Here is a 23,488-nt window from a genome sequence, read left to right on the forward strand (position 1 = left end):
ACACTTGCTTCAGCAGATTTTAGCATACCACGCAGCGCGTGGCGTATGAATCCCAAAATGTTTCTAGACACAGTCTTCCAGGAGGAACTGCGGGCAGAGATATTGAACTTTTTTGAGCTCAATAGGGGAACGGTGCAACATGTAGAGACCATTTGGGAGGCCTTTAAAGTCATGCTGAGGGGCTATTGCATCTCCAAAGTGGCAGGGGTGCTAAGGGCTTTTACTGATACACTTCGCAGACTGGAGCGTGAGCTTAAGACTCTGGAAGAGACGCTGCAGAACACACCAGATCTGGATGCGCAGGAGAACTTCAGGGCCAAACTTACAGAATATACGGAAGAGGCGCAGAGGGAGATGCACTTTAGGGGCAAACATTGGCAATCCCGCAGGTATGGGGAGGGGGGGCGGCCTGGCAAGACATTGGCAGATATTGTCCGTATGCCTAGATATTCCAACTACGTTTTAGAATTGGAAAAGACTGATGGAACACGCTGCTGTGATACGGCCGGCATATTAACAGAATTTACTAATTCCTACGAGGGTTTATATACCACCTCAGGGCCCCCCGGTGTTAAGCTAGATGACTACCTAAAGGACATAACCCTTGGCTGGCTAAGCGATGCACAGCGTCAGTTTCTGTCTGCACTGTTTGAATTGGATGAAGTTTGCGAAGTCATAATGAAGCTTCAATCTGGTAAGGCCACTGGAATGGATGGTATCCCCATTGAATTCAGTAAAACCTATATTGATATTATGGCCCCTGTACTTTGGGAGGTTTATGAGGACTCCCTGGAGGTGGGATCTCTCCCCCCCGTCAATGAGGGAGGCTCTCATCATATCCCTTCTGAAACAAGATAAACCGGCCCAGCTATGCGGATCATACCGACCGCTCTCTTTGCTGAATTGTGACGTCAAAATACTGGCAAAACTTATCGCTAAACATCTGACTCTGCTACTTGAATATTTTGTCCTCCTGGACCAGTCTGGGTTTGTCCCTGGGAGAGCCACCTCCCATAACTTGAGAACCCTCTTCACGGTAATGAATAATGTGGCTTCTGAAATACCATTGGAAGCAGTCATCCTAGACGCCACAAAAGCCTTCGACTCTATCGAATGGCATTATATATTTGCGATCATGAGCCGAATGAGGTTCCCACCACTCTTTTTGTCTTGGATCCAACTTTTGTATAATCAACCGGGGGCCAAAGTACTTATCAATGGCTAGTTGTCAACAAGATTCTTGATTACACGCGGGACGCGACAGGGTGTCCTTTATCCTCACTCTTATTTGCCTTGGCCACAGAACCCCTGGCAGCGCATCTGCATCAATATCACAACGTAATGGCCTTACAGTGTAACATGCGACAAATCCTTATCTCCATGTACGCGGATGACATCACGCTATATGTGAAGGACCCGCAGAACAACTTGAATACGCTCTTGCGAGAATTTATTGTTTTTGGGCACCTATCTGGAGTTCAGATCAACTGGGGGAAATCCTGTATCTTTCCATTAACTGACTCAGTGGACTGCTTTCCTCAGATTTCCCATTAGAATGGTGTGTGGATGAACTCCGATATTTAGGGATTGGCATCACCAGGAAAAAGGAAGAACTCATGAGACTCAACTACGGAGTGGCACTCACTCGCATTACTGACAAGGTAAATCAATGGATTAGGCTCCCGTTGTCTCTGGCAGGTAGGGCATCACTGATTAAGATGGTGATCTTACCCCAGCTATTAAATCTGTTCCTGAATATCCCCTTCTTTCCGGGACGATATTTTTTTAAAGGCCCTTAGGTCTGAGATGATTTGCTTGGTGTGGAGGGGTAAGCAGGCTAGACTGAAATGGACTGTGTTAATAAGACCATACTAGGAAGGTGGCTTTGACATACCAGAATTTTAACAATATTAAACCAGCGCTCAGGCACACTATTTATATTTTTGGATACATCAACCTAAATATATGCCGCAGTTGGCGGCAGAGCATTGGCTTGCTCATCCAATACCGATAGAAGACGCTGTGTTCATGACTCTTCCTGCCCGGGAACGCACTCAGACAACGGTAAATACCACGATCACGGCGTGGCAGCGTATTGCATGCCAACTTGGGGCCCAGATACTATATTCGCCGCTGCTACCTCTGGTAGATCATCCAGACATGCCTCTCTTGCAGGAAGCGCTCTTTCATAAATGGCAAGACCGCATGTCCATCAAACATTGGGGAGACCTGTATGAAAATGGAACATTCCGTACTTCTGACAGCATGCTTTGCGAGGCGCACTGCACACCACTAGATGCATTCCTCTACATCCACCTTAAACAAGGTATTAGATCCCTGCATGCAGATTTTCCGGATGAGCCCCTGATGCTTGCACCACTGCAAACACTCTTACAGCAACCGTCACCGAGAAGGCTAGTATCCCTGCTCTATCGCGCCACACGTGCTCAACAACATACTGCGGCTACACCATCCCGCTCCAAATGGGAGACAGAGCTAGGCACCCCCATAACGGATGAACAATGGGAATACTGCTGCTCGCAAACTGAAAGAATATCAGCCAGCAGCAGGTTGAGGGTTATTCAATATAAATATCTCCACAGACTTTACCACACCCCAGTTAGTATGCACAAGCATCGTCTCCGTGATAATGATAGGTGTGATAGGTGCCAGGCTCCACAGGCCAATTTCTTACACTTGTCCTGGAGCTGCCCAGCAGTACACAATTTCTGGGAGCATGTTTTTACAGCACTAAACCAAATGACCAATGTATGTATAGAAGCCACACCCCTGATTGCTTTACTGAGCCATGTTAAACATATCCCTTTGGCACACCGCTGATACATGGCACTGGCATTGTTAATGGCTAAAAGGCGAGTAGCCTGTAGATGGAGCAGGGGAAGAGCGCCTACGTTTAAGGACTGGCTCAACGATCTGATACACTGTCAGGAACAGTCTTCCCTATATGCTGAGCTATTACCTATTACATATGGTCGCCACTAATGATTTACCTGCAGCTGAAGAACAATGGCGGAGATAGCTGATACATCCATAGGTATAATACTGAGCATGCCCCCTTGCACTAGAGTGGTACGAGAATTGTCTATGACACACCCACGACCTCTATTACTTTATATTCTATCGGAAATTGTGTTCGGGTACACGACCTAGATGAAGCCATAGTGCCTTTTAGTCCAACGCGGCCCGCCTGACAAGGTTGTAGGCGACTTGCGGTGTTATCATATTTATGTTATGTACTTTTACTTTGTTTACTTGACGATGACATTGTTGAGCTGCCGGCCAATACTGGTTGTAGGCAAAGAGCTGTGTACCCTTGTAATCTACCAATAAAAGTTTTTGAAACTTAAATAAATAAATAACTAAATAAATAAAAAACAAATGGAGAAAAAAAAAGAGGGGTCTCACACATTGATTTAAATGAGGCTCCTGGTGGGTAATGTTCTGTGGCTAATCTTATTATTATATTGCGGGGTCTCTGTAGGACTGGGATGCTAATGTCACATGTAAATTACGCGCGGAAGGGCACAGAGATGTTTCGCAGCCTAGGGGATACCTTCCCGGGTATTGTTTACTTATTGTTCGGGGGGCTTCGAGGCCAACTGAAGTCCGGGGATTGCCACCCGCAGCGGATTTACTTAAATATGCAGGGTGGGCCTCGGCAGTCCCTGAAGCCGCCGTGGTCCTAGGCAGTGCCTTATTGGTTCTGTAATCACACGGGCAGTGATACACGCATAGAACTCTTGCAGTTGTAGAATTACCCAGGCTTCATTTATGTAATAGTCTGTTGGTTTATATTTGGTAGGTGCACCGCAAAATTACAAATGTTTTCCCTCATAACCTCCTATAAACAGACGATTTACACAATAAACTACAGACAAGTGTTGTCAGAAAAATACCTATATACTCACTTACTTATTGGAAAAAAAATAACCTTTATTAAAACAACACAAATAAATGAAAACACACGTTTATTAGAACAAACAACAGTATAACATGAAATACGTGGGTGGGACTCCTCCGGAAGCAGCGTACAAAACCTGAAAGACAAAAATGAAACATAAGTATGTGTGCCATGTGGAAGAGGAAAAGAAAGGAAGTCCGAATGAAAGGAAGATAGTGAGAATGGGAGGGAGAGGGAGTGGGTGGAAGTGAGAAGGGGAGGGAGAGTCAAAAGAACAGAGGGAGGAGGAGACAGAGCATCAGCCTACTGCACCCAGCCCACAGTGTTTACGTCCCGTCACTTGTTTGTCTAGGACACTGGGGTCCACGAGAAAGAGTGTGGTCCAGCAAGTCCTTAAAATGAAACATATGAATGAGGCCAAAGATTACATTATTAGCTACGGGAACATCGCTTGCCTGCACCTATGCACCCAGGGTGCTGCACCCCAGCACCTTCCCCCGCACTGTGCTCAATTGTAGGTCCTACGCACCGAGGCTTTACTGCTCACCTGACACCACTGGTGTGTCCAACGATGTGCTGGTGCAAGCTTCAACTCCGGGGTACAATTGTAGGTTGGGAGAGCACGTCTCCAGTTGGAAATGGTGTCTTGATACCACGATGTCAGAATGCTGAGGGCATCATGGCTAGGTGAGCACCCCCTCCACCCATTTTGGATCAATCAATTCAGTCTCTGTAAAGGGAGAAATAATTTAATGGTGGAAACATCTGGAGGTAAATTATGGTTTATGTCAAGCTTAATAGAAAGCACCAGTTGAATGCATCCTTCATATTTGAAGTATGATTTACTAACTGTTAGTGGTAATCATGGTTCAAAGAGGAGTTGGAGTGCACGAGAATACACAAGGTTAAATAATAATATGTTATGCTAATGTTTAGATACAAAGGAACAGAGAGCATGCTAGAAGCATAATGTGTGGGTGTAATGAGGTGGTGGAAACCTGTGTGCATGTACACTTAGTAATGAGCTCACTACAGTGCCCTAAAATCCAATGCCACGTGTCTGTAGGGCAGCGCTGCCCGCTGGCTCAAGCCTACAGTACGGTTCAGCAGGTCCTTAAAATGAGACAGACATGTGACTGAATGAGGCCAGAGATCACATCATTACGCACGGCAACATAGCTTTTTCGCACCTGTGCACCCAGGCTGATGCAGCCCACCCCTCCCGCAGCACTGTGCTCAACACGTGTCTGTAGGGCAGCGCTGCCCGCTGGCTCTGGCCTACAGTACAGCCCAGCAGGTCTTTAAAATGAGACAGAGATGTGACTGAATGAGGACAGAGATCACATCATTACGCTGGGCAACTTGCTTGTTCGCACCTGAGCTGATGCAGCCCACCCCTCCCGCAGCACAGCGGTCAATTGGAGCCGTTGTGCACCCAGGCCCCACTGCTCACCTACTGTAAATATTGTGTGCGCAAACACTACGGGCATCAGTGTTCACAATTCCGTTGCAGTGTTGATTGCAGGATGGTGTACACCTCATGGGTTCCTTTGTAAACACGATGGGCAGTAGGGTTCACAATTTAGAACCAGTGTTGATTGCCAGGATGGTGTGCACCTCATGGATCCCTTTTTTTTATTGCACATTGTGATATGCGAGCTGGATGTGGCCATAACACCTGAGGCAGTGTGGAGGAACTGGGACATGTGGTGTCGTCGTTATCCTATTTATACGTACGCAAAGTGGCTGGGCTTGCGTACGCCAGGCCAGCGTAGGGGTGTAAATAATTGTTCCGGGGATGTGGGCGATGTTCAGTTCCTTCCTGGCCAGTAAGTGTACTTACGTATGTTTCTTTTGCAGTTTTGACTTCGCAAAATGCTCAATTTACATTAATGTAGCATGTATTGGGAGGGCGGCAACTAGAGCTAATGAGATAATGTTTGAAAAGATTGAATAGCGATCATCACAGGTCGTTGTCAAGGTTGTGGATATGCGCACACACTCATGACAATGGTGTGCGGTATTATTGAAAGTGTTGCTATCGCAATCCCGAGCTCCCGACCCCTCCACTAGCAGGACCTGGTATCCACTGAACTGGCCCCATGCCACGGGCGATACAGATAGCCAGTTCCTGCTTTTCATATTTATTCAACAGGCACCACTTTGGATTCTGGGACGTGTAGCTTTGTGCTTTATACCAGAGAGATAAGTGGGCTAGCGACGGTGGCAGCAGAGAGGTCAGGGGAAAGAAGGAGAAGGGGACGGACTTCAGAAGGGGGTCTGGGAAGTTGTGGAGCTTCAAATGTCTGGAAGGGCTGGCGAAAGCTGGTGAGAGGCTACCAGTAACCTGCGGTGGAGGAGGAGGATTGAGCTTTGGCAGCTCGAGGTTTTGAAAGGCGGTGAAAACGGAAAGAATGGAGAGGGCAACCAGGTTTGAAAACTGAATTGGATTGGGATTTCTAAACTTGCCAAATCTGCTCAACTTACCTAAAGGTGTCCAGGGAGCACTGCAGGTGCTGCTTTCTGTATCACTGTAGCGCGGAGGAGGCACACCAGCAACCCTTTCTGCCCGCGTCAGCTGCTTCTGGGACCAGTATACCGCGGCCTGGAGAACGACATCTCCCAGGCTCCTTGGCGGCGGCGCACACCTGTGTGCACACCTGTGTCATCACCCTCAAGCGCCCGGAGGTGCATAAAACATCTCGGCGGCTCCCGCAGGACGCGCGCGGGCGTGCCCGGGCGCTGCCTGGGCCAAGCCCGGGCTAAGGGCGGGCCCGTCAGCGGCCGACAGAGTCCGGGCCGGGCCACCGCCCCAAGGACATCATCAGGAACTGAATGGCGGAGTCTGGAAGCTGAGAGACTGTTGGGCATTAGAACAGACTACGACCCCCAGGAGGCCGTGCACATCACCCGCTCCTCCCACCTACAAACGAGAGTACATCCCTGAGCAACTTCTCCAGCCGCACGGGACGCTCGCGTAACGTGCGCCAGGCGAAGCCCCGGCTAAGGGTGGGCCCGTTTGAGCCTGTTCTAGACCGGAGAAGACCGGGCCGTGCCCACTCTTCAACACCTGGCCTGAAAAATGGGAAGTAACAAGTTGGCCGGTAAGTCCGGTACACAGACAAAATATTGAGTTTTAAATTTCGATATACAATTATATCGAAGTTTAAATATCGATGGGACAAAATATCGAAGGTAAGTAATATCGACAGTCTTAATATCGATATTAGTATGATATCAGTAATATCGAAGTTTTAAATATCGATGTCAATAATATCGAAATAAATAACTTCGATGTTACTAATATCAATTTTTAAATAAATTTAGTGTATATTATATTGTATTTATTATGTTTTATTATTTATTTTTAATGTAATTTAATTAAATATTGTCTTTTACTACTGTAGCGGGTTGTGGGTTTATAGGGGAATAGGGTGGGAAGTAATTTAATTATGTTAAATTAATTATTAATTATTAGGAATTATTAATTAATTAATTGAGAATTAATTTTTAATTAATTTTAATTAATTGATTAATTGATAAATATGTTCTGTAGCGGGTTATGGGTTTATAGGGGAATAGGGTGGGAAGTAATGTAATAATAATTAATTAATTAATATATGTTTGTACATATTTTAATTAATAATTAATTGGTAATTAATTTATATTAATTAGTTAATTAATTAATATAATTTTGTACATATTTTTAATTATTAATTAGTTGGTAATTAATTAATATGAATTAGTTAATTACATTAATTAGAGTACATTTTTTTATATATAATGTTTTTGTTATTCTTCATTAATTAATTGGGAAAAATAATATTAATTATTAAATTAAATTAATTACAGCTAATGTGCTAATATATTTACTTTATTTTTATTGTTAATTAATAATTAATTGGTAATTAAATAATATTAATTAATTTTGGGTAAAGGAGTATTTTTAGGGTTCAGGGTCAGTTTTCAGTTTTTGGGTAAAGGGGTATTTTTAGGGTTCAGGGTCAGTTTTCAGTTCTTGGGTAAAGGGGTATGGGTATTTTTAGGGTTCAGGGTCAGTTTTCAGTTTTTGGGTAAAGGGGTATTTTTAGGGTTCAGGGTCAGTTTTCAGTTTTTGGGTAAAGGGGTATTTTTAGGGTTCAGGGTCAGTTTTCAGTTCTTGGGTAAAGGGGTATTTTTAGGGTTCAGGGTCAGTTTTCAGTTTTTGGGTAAAGGGGTATTTTTAGGGTTCAGGGTCAGTTTTCAGTTTTTGGGTAAAGGGGTATTTTTAGGGTTCAGGGTCAGTTTTGGGTTTTTGGGGTACAGGGATATTTTTAGGGTTCAGGGTCAGTTTTGGGTTTTTGGGGTACAGGGACATTTTTAGGGTTCAGGGTCAGTTTTGGGTTTTTGGGGTACAGGCGTACAGGGTAAAAATAATTTTTTTTTACATTAAATCAATTAAATGAAATTAAAAAAAAGAAAATTACATTAAATTATTAAGTGTTTTATTTATTTTAAATGTATATGTATTAGTTTTAATTTTGTTTTAATATTTTTATTTAATATTTGTAAAATTATATGTATTTTAAAATTATTTTTACATTATTATTAATACATTTAAAAAAACGATATTTTTAATTTCGATATTTTTGTACTACGATATTATTTTTTCGATATTTTTGTACTTACCTTTATGAAGATATGACTCCGATATTTTTGATGTCGATATTTTTGTGCCGATATTTTTGTATTTCGATATTCTGTCTGTCGATATTATGTCAGACATTCGGTAAGTCCACTATCTGATCCTACCAACAGGGGGTTTGCATTGTTTACCAATTATTACAGGTGGCGATGGGTGTCACTAAGGACAAGATAAATTTAAAAAGTGGGGGCATGATTGGAACATTGGACTATTTTTTTACCAAAGCATTGAGCGTCCTTGAACAAGAAATAGCAGTCGCAGAACGGAGGCTATCGATGGGCACGCTTGTCCACTCTCCCCAGCGGGGGGGCTGCCTTTTTATCTGTTAACTCATCCGCACAGAGCCCGGCTTGCACCACTTCCTCCCCTCCCAGGGTGACAAACTCATTAGAAAGTACTCAGACACCCCTTGTAACAGACCCAAGGCCACTAGTTGAGTCATCACACCCGAAAACAAGGTCAATGACTGCCCACCTACCAAGGAGAAAAGAACTTTCACCTATGCCCAAAAGAGCAGTTAAAAAGAAACGGGATACAGGTAACTGTACAAAAAAGTCCTCCGCCAAACAAAGAAGAAGAAGGCTGGAGGAATCAGAGTCTCAAACCCTGGGCCCACGCGAAGTCGAAGATGAAGCGCCCACTGATGTGGAATTCATGATCGATGATCCACAAAATGCTCAAGTCCCCACCATGAACAATGACTTTTGGATTAAAGTGGGGGTTGTGTTTTCTGATCTTTTGTCCCCTCTTATTGTGAGATTAGCTGCAATTGAAGCAAATTTATTGTCCTTATCTAATGCTTCTAATCAATCCCAGGTGGTGGTAGGAATTCAAAAGAGGGCTGCTGACAAATGTCTACCTGCGATACCAACTGGTTTGGTTGGTGGGGGTGCGGTTGGCCTTGTCCTACGAGACTCCGTGTCTGAACTGTTAGGCCAGGAGGGCAGGTCAATGGGCGCAGGGACAATGGGGTGTGCAGTTGCTGCTCCTAATGCTAGTCAGGACCCAAATTCACGGCCAAAGCCCGCACTAACTAAGGTCCCTAATGCACTTTTACAGTTACAATGTTCAGGTAACTCAAAGCCCGTTCCAATCAATCTTCCACCAGATTCTAGCCCCTATGTGGTGGTCTTAGCAGGGGTCCCTGCATTGACTAATGAGAAAGAGGAGTCGTATACCTCCCTTAAGAACAAGGTTACAGACTGGCTCAATAAACACAGGCCTTTGCCACCAACCGTAACCAGTGAAATACTACTTGTTCGAAGGGTTTCTTGGCTGGGCAATAGGGCAAAGGATATAAATGGGGATTGTGTGCTAATTAACTTCAGAGACACACGGACGGTGTCTCACATCTGCTATTGGGGTCAGTCTGGTACGAACACAGCTATACAGACGCTCCCTTTGTCATATTTCTATCCTCAGGGGCAAACTGGCATTAGTCAAGGCTCTGAGCTACCCTGGAATCGAGTGAAGGGAGAAAGTGGTTTGGGGCGGCACAGAGACCTTGCAGGCCCACCGACCATAAGCCTACAAAATAGGTTTAGTAGTTTAGACCAGGTGGACTGATGGTGGCTCAATCAGGGGACCTCAAGGGGGGCAGTGCTTGACATCGTTATGGCTGATACGACACTGGCTGGTCTCCCAGATAAAAGGAAAAGAGCTAGCACTAGCATGCCAAGGATGGTGGGCAGATGCGTGGAGCCTACACCAACACTATTGCTTAATTGTACTAATAACAGGAGCCCTATTGGTAGTTGCAATAACCCCTGTGCTTCTGTAGTTGAGCCCATCAATACACCCCCGCCCCTAGTGCACCCAGTGGCGGGGAATAACATGCAAAGCATGATCTCACTCAGGGACATTGCTGAGGGCCCTGGGCCAAATTCACTTAAAATATTATCGTGGAATTTGGCTGGGCTCCCCAGCAAATTGACCTGCCCTGATTGGGGTTCCTTTGTGGACGAAAGTGACGTCTGTCTCTTTCAGGAGACATGGGCACGCACTGAGTTACACCGGATAGGCTTTGTTACATTTTCTGTCCCGGATGCCTGGGGCGGGAGAGGCCGCCCGTCTGGAGACCTCACTATTTGGGTGGGCACTCACCTTGGTTGTACAATTAAGGTGTTAAATACTAACTCGATAGATATTCAGTGTGTGGTCCTTACTTGGCCAGACGCTTCAAAAATTGCACTGACTAATGTATATTCTCGCCCCGTAAGCCCAACTAGTGAGGCCAGTACCATTGAGGACCTTTCTCTCTTTATTCCAACAATTCCGACCGGCACCCGATTGTTGGTGGGCGGTGATCTGAATTGTCACTACGAACCCCTTAAAGGTCTAAAGGATGACGCGCTTACTGCAGAGGATGAGCACTGGTCCATACCAGCAATCCAGGCTCCCTCTCCAAAGGCTTAGACCCCATTAGCTATTCGAATTCTGTCACTCACTTTAAACTATTCCTTACGGGCTTGAAATGGTCATACTCCTTCTGACACCCCAGCCAAATATACCTATAATAAACCGGGACAGATGTCTCTTCTCGACTATGTACTGGTGGAAACAAGGCTGTGGCCTTTGGTCATTGATTTTAATGTTGTTATAAGAGCAGAGAGTGACCATAATGCTCTTAATTTAAAACTGGGTCTACCCTACAGCTGTGGAAACGATGTTGCATCTTCTGAAGAGAACGACGGTAATCTCACCGTCTCCAATGACAGACGTAGAGTTAGCTGGCATAAATTAGTTGAACATCCAAAATTATTGGGAAAACCCTATAACTCAATTCTTCCCATGTTCAATGAGCTGGCAACCCTAGCTAGCCAACCTTTATCCGAAGATTATCTATTTCAACTAGAGGAACTTAATAACAGGGTCTCTCTAACTTTGGCTGAGCTACTGAATCCACGGGTAGCTGGGAGGACCAAAAGGGCATCTCACTGCTCCTGGTACACGCCAGCCTGCAGGTGGGCGAAACAAGAGCTTTTGTTGGCAATCAAGGATAATGACAGAATAAAAATCAAAACTAAGAGGGTAGATTACAAGAGGATAGTCAACTGTGCCAAGGAAGAATGGGACCACGAAAAATGGTCCAATCTTTCATCAGCACTTGAAGTTAAGGACTTCCGTAAATTCTGGAACATAGTCAATAATGGTAGTGGTGAGCTGAAAGCAGCAATCGAACCGTACATAGCCCCTGAAGTCTGGGAAGGGCATTATCGGGTTTTATACTCTCCCGAGAGTCTCATTAATCACACAGTAGATTCAGCGGTCCAGGCTGCCGTATCATTGCACCCTGAGGCGAGCGAGTTTACGGTGCATGAAGTTTGTAATACCATCTCCAAACTTGCCTCTGGAAAAACCCCGGTCCTGGACAAACTTCCAGGAGATCTCTTCAGGCAGGAGCCTGGAATCTGGGGTCCTTACTTCCAGATTATGTTTAATGCGATTTTGAGAGGCATGACGGTTCCCTAAACTTGGCTGGGCACAGAGATAGCGCCCATATTAAAAAGAGGCTCACCTCTGCTCCCATCCAACTACAGACCGATCAGCCTCATTGACGTCCCCCAGAAGATTTTTTCCAGACTCATACTGGACCAGATCCAGGATTGGATGGATGAGTCGCCAATTTTTTGTTCCTACCAGGCGGGTTTTAGAAAGAATACCTCCACAGTGGACTAAATCTTCCGGCTCCAACTTCTATATTGGAAAACAGTGAGAATAGAGGGTGGCAGCCTCTATACATTATTTGTAGACCTCCGCTCCACCTTCGATCTTGTCCCCAGGGCTAAACTTTGTGCCATCCTTCTTGATCTTGGCATACCCACACACCTTCTGATGGTCTTGATGAGGCTCCACGAGGTGAACTTTGGGCAGGTCAGGTATGAGAAAAATGGCTCACTTTCATCTAGATTTCCCGTTGGCAGGGGGGTAAGACAGGGCTGTGTCCTTGCACCGACCCTGTTTTGCCTCTATGTCAACGGAGTAATCAAGCATCTCAATGGAGTCCCCCACAACGATGCTCCAAAGTTGGCAGGCAACAGGGTACCGGCAATTATGTTTGCTGATGATACCCTTTTGCTGTCTAAAACCCCTATGGGGATTCAGATAATACTGGATGGTTTCCAAGATTTTTGCACCATTCGAGGCCTGGAGATCAACTCTTTAAAAACTAAATACATGACCTTCAGTCCTCCACGAAGGACCAGGGCGAACCCCAGCTTAGGGCCGATACCCTTGGAAAGGATCAGTATCTTTGATTATCTTGGGGTCACACTTAAGGAAAACCTTACTTGGGGCCCCCAGCAGACAAAATCCCAGCTAAAACTGGCCCAACTTTCGGGCGGTATCCTCAAAGTATCTAATAAATCTACAATCAAACCTTTGAGACCACCCATTGAGATCTATAAGGCAAAGGCTAGTGGTGCTATTATGTATGGGGGTGAACTGTGGGGCTACTCTCTGAGGTCCGAAATCACGACGACCAAAAGCAAATTCCTAAGAGGGCTATTAGCTCTACCATCGAGTACACCACTCTTTCCCCTAAGGCTCGACCTGGGTATAAGACCAATACACGAAGATGTAGCACTCAAACCCTTGAGATTTTGGCACAGACTCTGGGTTACTCCAGAGCTGCTACACTATAGAGATGAACTCAAGGAGATTCTGTCTTTTCCTGGCTCAGGGAAATTCCCTTGGCTTGCTTTTATAAAGAAAGAATTCATAAGGTTAAAACTTCCAGAGCTTTGGTTCAATCCAGAACAGGGGTGTAACAAACTTTCACGCACTCAGCTCACAAATGTTTTTCGTACAGACAGTCTCACTACTTCTCAATGCAACCCATACACTTGTTCCATAACAGCCTCTTTTCTCTTGGTTAAAGATTCTTATCTTTATGAGGAATTTTTAGATAATATCTACCCTCTCTTGGCAAAAAAACTATATGTGCAGTGGAGGCACGGTGTTTTACCGCTCCGAGTCTTTACCTGCAAGTGGTCACCCTCCACCCTGTCCAGCTTGCAAATCTGCCATTGAAAATGAGTTGCATGTGTTGTTTTTTTGCCCAGGCTATTCTAAGGCCAGGAACTATTGGCTGGTTCCCCTGTGTACAAACCTGGGCCTCCGAAGGATCGACTGTATTTGCTGTTTAAAAATTCTTGGCTGCTATGTGGTTTAAGCGCAGGTCATTGATTGAACGCACTTAATCCTGTACTTCTAGCCCATGGCATATTGTATTGTATTTTTTATATGTTCTTATATGCTAGATGTTATTATTTATTGTTTTAATATTTATAACTGCGGCTGATACATATGTAATCTGTATAGCCTTTTTGTGCCGTTAAATTCTGTTGTAATTGCTTTTCACACAATGAATTTATACCGTTATCAATATCATAATGTTTTATTTATCACTGTCTTCTTTTATGGCACACTGCCGAAATAAAGATCTTTTGAATGAAGTTGCTATCGCACAGCGTACACAAGTGAATGTGTTCGGATGGAGGGAGGATCAGCGGTGAGGCGACGTCATACACAGTGATAATGCTCATTACAGTCAAGCAATGTATGTCAAACATGAATCAGAAAGTCTCACATATAACATACTACTATATTGGTAAAGCCTGACAACAGAGCGTACAGCAATACAAATCTACACATTACTGTTTACTGTTTGTCACATGTGATCTAGGTTGTGCACTCTGCCCGTGGCTGATGATACTTCTTAAAACCACCAATACCCAGGCCAAAAGGAAGCACAATAATGTGCACACACACACACCAGGGTCATTGTGTAAAACACATTTGTTTTTTGATGTAACGTTTGAGATGCATGGCCATCACACATGGAAGGCTAGTGTACAGACCATGAATATTGATCAAGATGATCGTTGCATGTTGTGTGTAGTATAAGATATGTGTATACAGCAAAAAACCTTTCAAAAAAGCTGTTTATGGTTAAGAGGTGTCTCTCATCAACTAAAATGGGTGGGGTCGCCCAACTGTTACAATGGGAAATGTTATGAAGAAATCAAATGCTTTTTTTTAAGGTCACATGGCAATCGCGCACCGAGCTTGGAAGGAGGCCGCATCCAACGCGATTTTGAGAAAATATATTTATCATAAAATAAGTTTATTACAGTTAGAAATATATAAATGTTTAAAATATTTTAGATTATCGCTTACTGTCATATACTATTTAAAGTTATTTAGATATATTTTTGGGACAAAAAAAACAGGGAATGGCGTACCCAGTGCAACATCATACATCTGTGACGTAACACAGGGCCTGGCGGCATGCACTTGTCATATACGCAACACACAGCGGGCACGACCCCATACGTACATGATGTAACGCGTGGCTTAGTACTGCGTACCCGTCGGATAACAAAGAAGCAGCTGGGGTGACTTCTTGCGTATATGATGTTACTCACAAACCCGTCGGATATGAAATGCGCATCATTTACGAGTTTAGCAATATGGTGGATCGGATTCGCGTGGTGATGGAGCTTGGTACGCTACCAGTATGCGAGTGCAGTTTTCAAAACAAAAAAAGAGATAGATATTTTTGGGGGAAGATATACAACATTACACAAGTTAAAACAAAAAAATATAATAGAGTTCCAAAATATTTAAAAATATAATAGAAAAAATATAGGTTTTATAAACATTAAAATATGAAATTAACATTTATAAAACCTTCGAAATTCCCTGAAAAAAACTGGTTTTACAGACGTTATAGTTAGGAATTATCATTTAAAAAACCTTAGTAATTTCACTAAAAAAACATAGGTTTCAGGGACTTTATAGTTAGTTGAACATTTGACTGATATAAAATCAGAGAAATTCGCCTGTTATAGTTTGTTGAGCTAACTATAACTCGCGCGCCTGCAATGCACTAGTGATGATGTCACATCACTCATGACATGGTCAGTGACATCACTGATGACATCACTGATTACATCATTCATGTGAAAATCTGATGCATATACTGATGCCATAATATAAAGTTTGATACACGCACTCTAAAATACAGTCTACTATTTTTGAAAGCATACACACAGCAATGCCAGATACTACATACCAACCACTATTTCCTAGGTCTATACACACATCCAGTCACTTATACATTCTAATTTCTAATTTAAAACATTTCTAAAGCGCAGCGTACACCATGCGGTTTCTTGGCGCTAGTGGGCAGGATCGGCAGCTGAGGGAAAAGACAAGAGTGATAGGAATGAAGAGCTAAACGGGGAAAGCCTGATTGAAGAGGAAGGTTTTTAAATCTTTGTGAAAGGAGAGGTACTGGGTAGCAGAACGGAGATGGTCAGGGAGGGAGTTCCAGAATGTTGGAGCCAAGGTGGAGAAGTTGGCCCCACCCCACTTTTTACGTGTGAAGCGGGGGATCTGAAGAAGGGATTTAGAGGAAGACCGGAGCTCTCTTGTGGGAACATAGGGTTTTATTAAAGAAGAGATAAAGGCGGGGGCAGTGCCCTGGCGGGCCTGGAAGACCATGCAGCCAGTCTTGAAAAGGGAGCGTTCTTTTACGGGAAGCCAGTGAAGCTCCCTAAGAAGGGGGGTGGAATGGTGATAGCGTGCAGTTACTCATCAATACAGTACTATAATATGTATTCATAAACCTATATATACAGTAACACTCTGCTACTCATCCATAGAGTTACTCACACACCTAGTCAGTCATGGAAAGAATCAATCACATACCAATTTACTCATGTATACAGTTATACACACCAACACAGTTATTTATGCACACACTACATCACTTATGTATGCAGATACTAACACATACGTACTGTCTTATACAATCACTGATACAAGCAGACACTCATTTATACACACACTCTTCAAATAACTTACTCTCAGGTGTAGTAATTTATATATTCCAACACTCACATATACTGCCTTAAAACACATGTAGTTACTCACTTATATACCACTGAGACATTTATTCACTCACCAACACACCCATACACACACTAACACACCCATACAGCCCTTCCCAGATGCACTTTTGAATCCATACAACCAGTTAATCACCCACTCAGACATCTATGCACAGAGTCACACAACCTCCCACCCACCCACACAGACACTTAGGCACCTATACAGATACTCAGAGAACAAATCAATAACCCATATAGACACTCATGTAGCTACTCTCCAACCCATGCAGCCGCTTACACACCAACTGAGAGACTAATACAGACTTTCACACAGTTTAGTCACTAACCCATGCATTCAGTAAGACACATTCAATCACTCACTTATACAGTCAGTCACGCACCTACTAAATAATCCATTTAGGCACTTGTAAATCTACTCAAACTTCAATACACCTTGGCATAGATATATATGTAAAATATTTAAACTTTACAGAAACACCCATTCACTGGATGATGTCATCAGTGATTTCATCAGTGATGTCCTTTGAGATGTCATCAGTGTTAGGGGCCCCCAAAGTCAATTTCCATATCAGAAAGGCTGACATGGAAAGGCTATGGGAAACCAACATTGTAGAGCTCCGCCGTCATTAAAGGGATTACTATTCCACTCTGTGAGCCTGTCGGAAGGGGAGTGTAATCCCCGAAGGTTTCCCTCCGACCACCCTCATCATACTACTGCAGTCGGAGGGAATGTCTGGATGTCTAGCGGAAAGGCTCCGACAGACTGCTGGATGGCTTTCGGCCCAACATTCAAATTGGGTCCATATTATTCAGTGTATGAGAAATAAAATGATATTTCTTTTTATAAGTAAAGACACTTGTTGGATAATTATTTATTGAGAGTTCGACGCCCAAGGAGAGTGTACTAGCCTGCAAGACATGTATTTATGTATGTATGAATTTATGTGGTATTTCCATGGCCCACGCCTAGCCAAAAGGCAGCACATCTCGACATAGGAAAATTCCTCTTAGGATTGTTTCTGTACAGGAAGGTGTCCCGTTCTACACAAAAACAATGCTGCCTACAACGCAGGCACCCTTGCGCCATGACACAAGGTTTCTTGCATTGGCACTAGGCAACCAAAAGTGCAGCAAAGGTAAGAAAGGATAAGAAGGCGCCATATAATGTTAAATAAGGCACATTCCTGCCCTTTCACGCAATGCAAGAAGGTGGCTCTATGTGTTGTGCTATGTGAAAAAATGAAAAATATGGCCCAATGCCTACATTAGATTTTTCAACTTTTTTGGGTTACTCTGACAGAGGCTGGGCAAAATATGTTCTCACTGTATGCAAACAATATACTCCTAATGCATTCACATCCCTGTTCTACCCTATCCTTTTTGGTATGGCTGTCATCAAGGATTACTATTACTTTCGAAAATATAGAAATAAGTAACATAAATGAAAATTGTTGCTGCTTTCTTTGAATAGTAGTGGGAAATATATTTAAACATGTCCATTCTGATGTTTGTAAATCTACAATATTTACAATTGGGAGAGACACGCTCTCACAAACATTGAGTAAATGTGTTCTCATGTGTAAAATAAGCTCAAAAGAAAGTTTTCGAAGCCAAAGAGCAGTCACATAGAATTTTACATTGAATCTTCTGTATTCAAAATTAACTTCAATATGATTATTTCTTACATATCCATACAAACTATTTTTGTTTATAAATTACAAAAATGAATATCATAATCACTTTAATGTAGCATGTAACATACAATGTGAAAAACCTAAATTCATATATTCCAGTCCTTGGCTATCATTCAACATTATTAAAAGAGTATTTCCAGTGCAATCAGCATTGTGCAGTATACAGAACTGAAACCACAGTATCAAGAAAATGTCACAAATATAAGAAGTTGTACACAATCATTTCAATGATTTTTTATTGTGCAGTTTGCTAAAAATCAAGCATGTCTTGCATAGATGACAGAGAAAAGCTAATGAAATCCTATCAAACGACATATATTAGTGATTAAACCCCAGGGGTGGCTCTCTGCTTAGGCAAAAAAGGAAAAATAAAATGATAATATTGCAATGTTATTATCATTTTATTTAATTGTGCTAGAGCAGTTTTGTGGTGCGGGGCTTGGCTGCGCAGGGGGGAGGAGCGGTGGCATCCTCCTAAATGCAGAGTTGTGATTGGCTTAGGGGAGCCTACCCTGCTTCCTATTAGAAAAAGAGCCAGGAAGAGGATGGAGAGGAGGGAATGGAGGCGGCGGCCAGACCGGCGGACCCGCTGGCCGGTAAGTAATGTTTTTTATTTCTTTTTTTCTCCCACCTCTCCACACCACTACTGCTGTGCAGGAGCAGCCACAACTGTTAAACCCTCAGATTATCAGGAATCATTAGTTAAATTGGATCCTGTGTTAGTCCATCTCTCGATAATTGGAATATTTTGTATTGACATTTAAGTACCACTAAATACTTAACCAATGCACTTAAACGTAAATGGTATACTTACCATTTGTTGACACTAAGGCATCTTATTTTTTTAGTTTAATAAGGCTGAAAACAGAGATTAATAAAACTATTATTTACACAGAGGACAAATAAAGAATCAGATATGATTTCACCAAGAAAAAAACAATAAAGTGGAGGTTTCTCTTCTGCAATGTAATTTTATACATGCATGAAAAAGTTTCTAATCTATACACATATTATCACACAAACTTGACCACAACTTGCTCATCTAAATTAAGTATGCTCTTTCCAAGAAAGTATTCAGACTGTGTTCTAAAGACAATATTTCATTCAGCACACAGCCATTACGCATGAAACAGAGCAGTGTATACTCACATCTGTTCCAGAACTGCCTGGTTGTTCCCAGCTATAGGGCTTGAATAGAAGTGCATGAAACAACAAAAGATCAGCAAATGACTCATTTCCCTTCTGATAGAAAAAAGTTCAAGACTATTTAGCCTTACCCTCTCTGCAGTGTCACCCCAGATCTTTGCTTTCCTTTGATTAATCCTTTTTTTGTTGGCTTTTAGTGTTCTGTGCACTTTTCCCCCTGCTGATCATTATTAAAGTGCTTTTGTTCTCCCTTACAAATATGGTACAATTGGCCAACACCTTATTTCATTTACTTGTAATTCCCTAGTATATGATACTACATGTGCTGAAGCACTCCTTGTGCCACTCACTAATGTAAAACTGTAAAACATGGGTCAAGCCTGCCATTGCAGTCTGTAGTGCAGTTTTAAACTGACATTTTAACATGGCAAAATAAACCTTTGCCAGGCCTTGTCCTTCCTTTTTAATACTTATTAGATTAGTCACCCCAAAAATAGGCCCTAAAGGTTCATAGGGATGAGTGTCTGGTAGTTTTACATGGCCTGGTAGTAAAAAACCTATAAAGTTGTTTTTCACTGCTGTAGAGCTAACTCTCCCATAGGACAGAGCTGGGTTACCTTATTTCACTGAATAAGTGCTATCTTCAAATCAGGAGTCAATAGAGGAGTGACGTTTACATTCAATTGAAATGTACTTTAAAATTCTGTGTGAAGGTTAAGTTAAATTTTAGATTATAATTCGGAGAATGCCACTTCTATGGGTTTCCAGCTGCCTGGGTTTGTTAATAGTTCCCCCACCTAGAAGGTGCATTGAGCCCAAACAATGAACAGTGGAATCTTGGTGTTGCTGGGAGAGGGTCTTCTTGGCAGGATGGTTTTGGAAGAGCTTTACCCCAACCTGAAACCACTTCTAAGGACCGTGACCACAGTACACATAAAGGAAACCAATATCAAGATCCCCCTGCCCTTTTCCACCCTAGACAGTTTGGAGCCAATCTCAGGAGAAGGGGAAGAACTGACAAGAACAAGTTATGGGGGTTAGCCAGGGATTTCCCCACACAACTGTTCTCACCAAGTATGAATAAAGGATCTTCGGAACCACTCTTCAGAACACTCTTCGTCCTGTGGAAAATTCAGAAGGACTCTCCTGCCACCAGATGGACTGCCTTGCTTCTGAAAAAACAGCCTTTCTGTCTGAAGAAGGAAAATCCTGTATGAGCTACACAACATAATAAGCTTCCAGAGACCTCTCTGGAAGTACCCAGCTGACGAGCATAAACTGGACTTGCCTGGACCTATTTGAGCCCTGCAGCTGGCTTCTGTTGGAGTGAGTCCTGATCCCCAAAAGATGACCCCCAGATCATGAAGTCTTGACTGGCCACATTGTGAGCTCCTACTGCAGGAAAAAGGGAAAATTCTGAAGTTTGGCATTTAATATACTGCAAATAAACCAGTTTGCCCCAAAACTCTGCAGCGCCGCTGTCAACCAACACAACGCTCTGGTGACATCCGCTATTTGCACAACTGGCACCGCCAGATCTGCGCTTTGCGCTACAGCAATGACAGCCCACTGTGACCACCCACATGAAGCTACAGGGACGAGCAGCAACTGCATGCTGCAACAATGACAGTCTGCAACGCCCAACCTACCCTACACACCGTAACCCTCTCCCTAGTGGCGATTGGAACTCTTTGCATCAGGAATTGAAAAGGTAACTTTTAAGCAGGACTAACCTGGTGTCTTTATCCAGCCCGCACTCCATTGTTATCGGCCTGAACTTATAGCTTTTTCCTGGTCAAGCGTGAACAGATAACCATGAGTGGAGCTTTCTTCTTCATGGTACTACGTTCACTAACAACTTTAAAGCTTTATATCCTATTCTATTAATTGGGTTTTTGTTGTTCTTGTATCATTTTATTAAATAACATTTACTCTATTATTCTTAATTTGTTTGAGATTTTTTTGGGTTTGTGTTTTCCATGTATTACTGTATGTATACTTTCCACATAGCCTCTAAGATAAACCTGACTGCTTTTTGTGACAACCTACCATAGTGCTTGTACATGTTAATTTGGTAACTTTTGCGGTTATCTCACTCTGACAAGGATTGTGTTTGTTGCTTGAGTAGGGCGTCCACCCAGCTCAACCAACAACCCAATTTCTTACAAAGACGGATTAGTTTCATACACAAGTGAAAGTACTCTATCTACTTAAAATGCTACATCCTAGTTGAAATATCACAATTATGCAGCCTAGTCAAGTCCATTATCTAAAATTGCATGGAGACCAAAGTGTCTTAATAAAACATGAGGAGGGGGAAAGAATGAGATGTTACTCCAAGAATTGCTGACTTTGAAACTAGGAAACCAGGTTTGAGTCTCTGTGTTGGCTCAATATACTGTCATTCTGGGCAAATTGCTTAATCTCCTGGGGCCTTATTTATGAAGGCCTTGCGTCAGTTTTGCGCCGCCGGTGCGTCACTTTTTGTGACGCACGAGCGGTGTAAAAAATTGCGCCTCGTTGCGCCATATTTAAAAAGTGACGCATCTAGGTAGATGCGTCACTTTTTAAACCCCTGCGCCACATTATACCTGCGTCAGGTATAATGTATGCAGAGGGGGCGTTCCCCCGCAAAAAGCCTCATAATAGTGACGCAGTGAAATCTATGAGATTTCACTGCGTCACATTTAGGACGCTGTTGCGTCAAAATCTTGCGCCTGCCTCGCAGCAGGCGTAAGACTGACGCAAGCCCTTTCACATGGGGCTTTCCCCATGTGAAGGACGCATTGCTGGAGTTGCATCACTTTTGTGACACACTCCAGCAAATGCGTCACTTTTGCGCTTACAGATACGTCAGAAATACTGACGTATCTGTAACTCCTTACGACATGATGCGTCATACATTAAATATGACACATCAGGAATGTCGTAAGGAGTGCGCAGTGAAAAGTGACGCATCGCTGTTTTCACGCAGCGATGCGTCACTTTTCATAAATGAGGCCCCTGGTGCCTAAAATTAAAAATGTGTATAATTTTATGTAATGTAACTGGTGATCATATAAAGTGCTCGAATAGCTTAGGGTCAAGGCTGAACTATAGAAAACAGCAAAATAATGTAAAACATGTGTTGAAAATGCACCCAATAACCCCCTTGATGGGGTGAGCAGCAATCAGATGACACAACATTAATATTTGGAATCTTATTTGCTTGCAGTAAGATCAAATTGTATGTTTACTAATATAAAGCTTACACCTACATGGAGAGAAATAGCATTTCCTTTGAGTTAATATTTCCCATTGTAAAATAGGCGTGTTCCCATATATTGGGCAATAGTTTCCCTAAGGAAGCAAAAGTATATATAAAACCATAGGTCCAGCCTTCCAACAACTAACTCGTAAATCTCAAACATTTTTATTGGAGAAAGTGTCTATCAGCACTTACCCCGTGCTCATAGCCAAACAACTCATTAGCTAGCTGCACGTCATGAAATAGTGTTCCCTGAGAATGTCATTTTGATTTACCCTCCTTATACTGCAATAGCAAAAACATGTGAAACCAAAAAGTGATTGAACAGGAGATGAAACTAAAAGGAATATCCCATGATACAATTACATTGGGGTAGATTTACTATTTGTTCATGTGGTTCAGCAAGAGAAGAGAAACTATTCATAATTACAAAGATATGGTGCATTTCTGCTATCTCCTACCGCTAATGCATTTGTGATAGCCTAACGCCAATGCAGTCACGTTTGTGCCATGGTGCAAGGGTGCATGAGTTATGGACAGGATTGTTTCTGTGTATGAAGGGACTTGCTGCAGCACAAACTCAATCTTTAAAGGCATAACTGGGAGACGCACCATTTTGGTGTAATCCCAGGTTTACAAACCTTTATAAATCTGGTATTGTGCCAGACACCAGGGCTGGATGTATGAATAAGCCTATATTCCTCCCATGGAACACATCCCTGCTGCGAGGTAACTCAAAGATTCGATATGCGCAGCCTTGCGTTACTTTGGATTCACTAAACCAGCCAGGGCTACGCAAGCTAGATTTGTTTAGTAATCCCACTAAATGGCTTGAGTTACCTTGCAATGACCTATGTCACCGAAGGTCAATGCAAG

Source organism: Lissotriton vulgaris, chromosome 3_1 (assembly GCF_964263255.1).
Source record: "Lissotriton vulgaris chromosome 3_1, aLisVul1.2, whole genome shotgun sequence".
In the NCBI taxonomy this organism is placed as follows: domain Eukaryota; kingdom Metazoa; phylum Chordata; class Amphibia; order Caudata; family Salamandridae; genus Lissotriton; species Lissotriton vulgaris.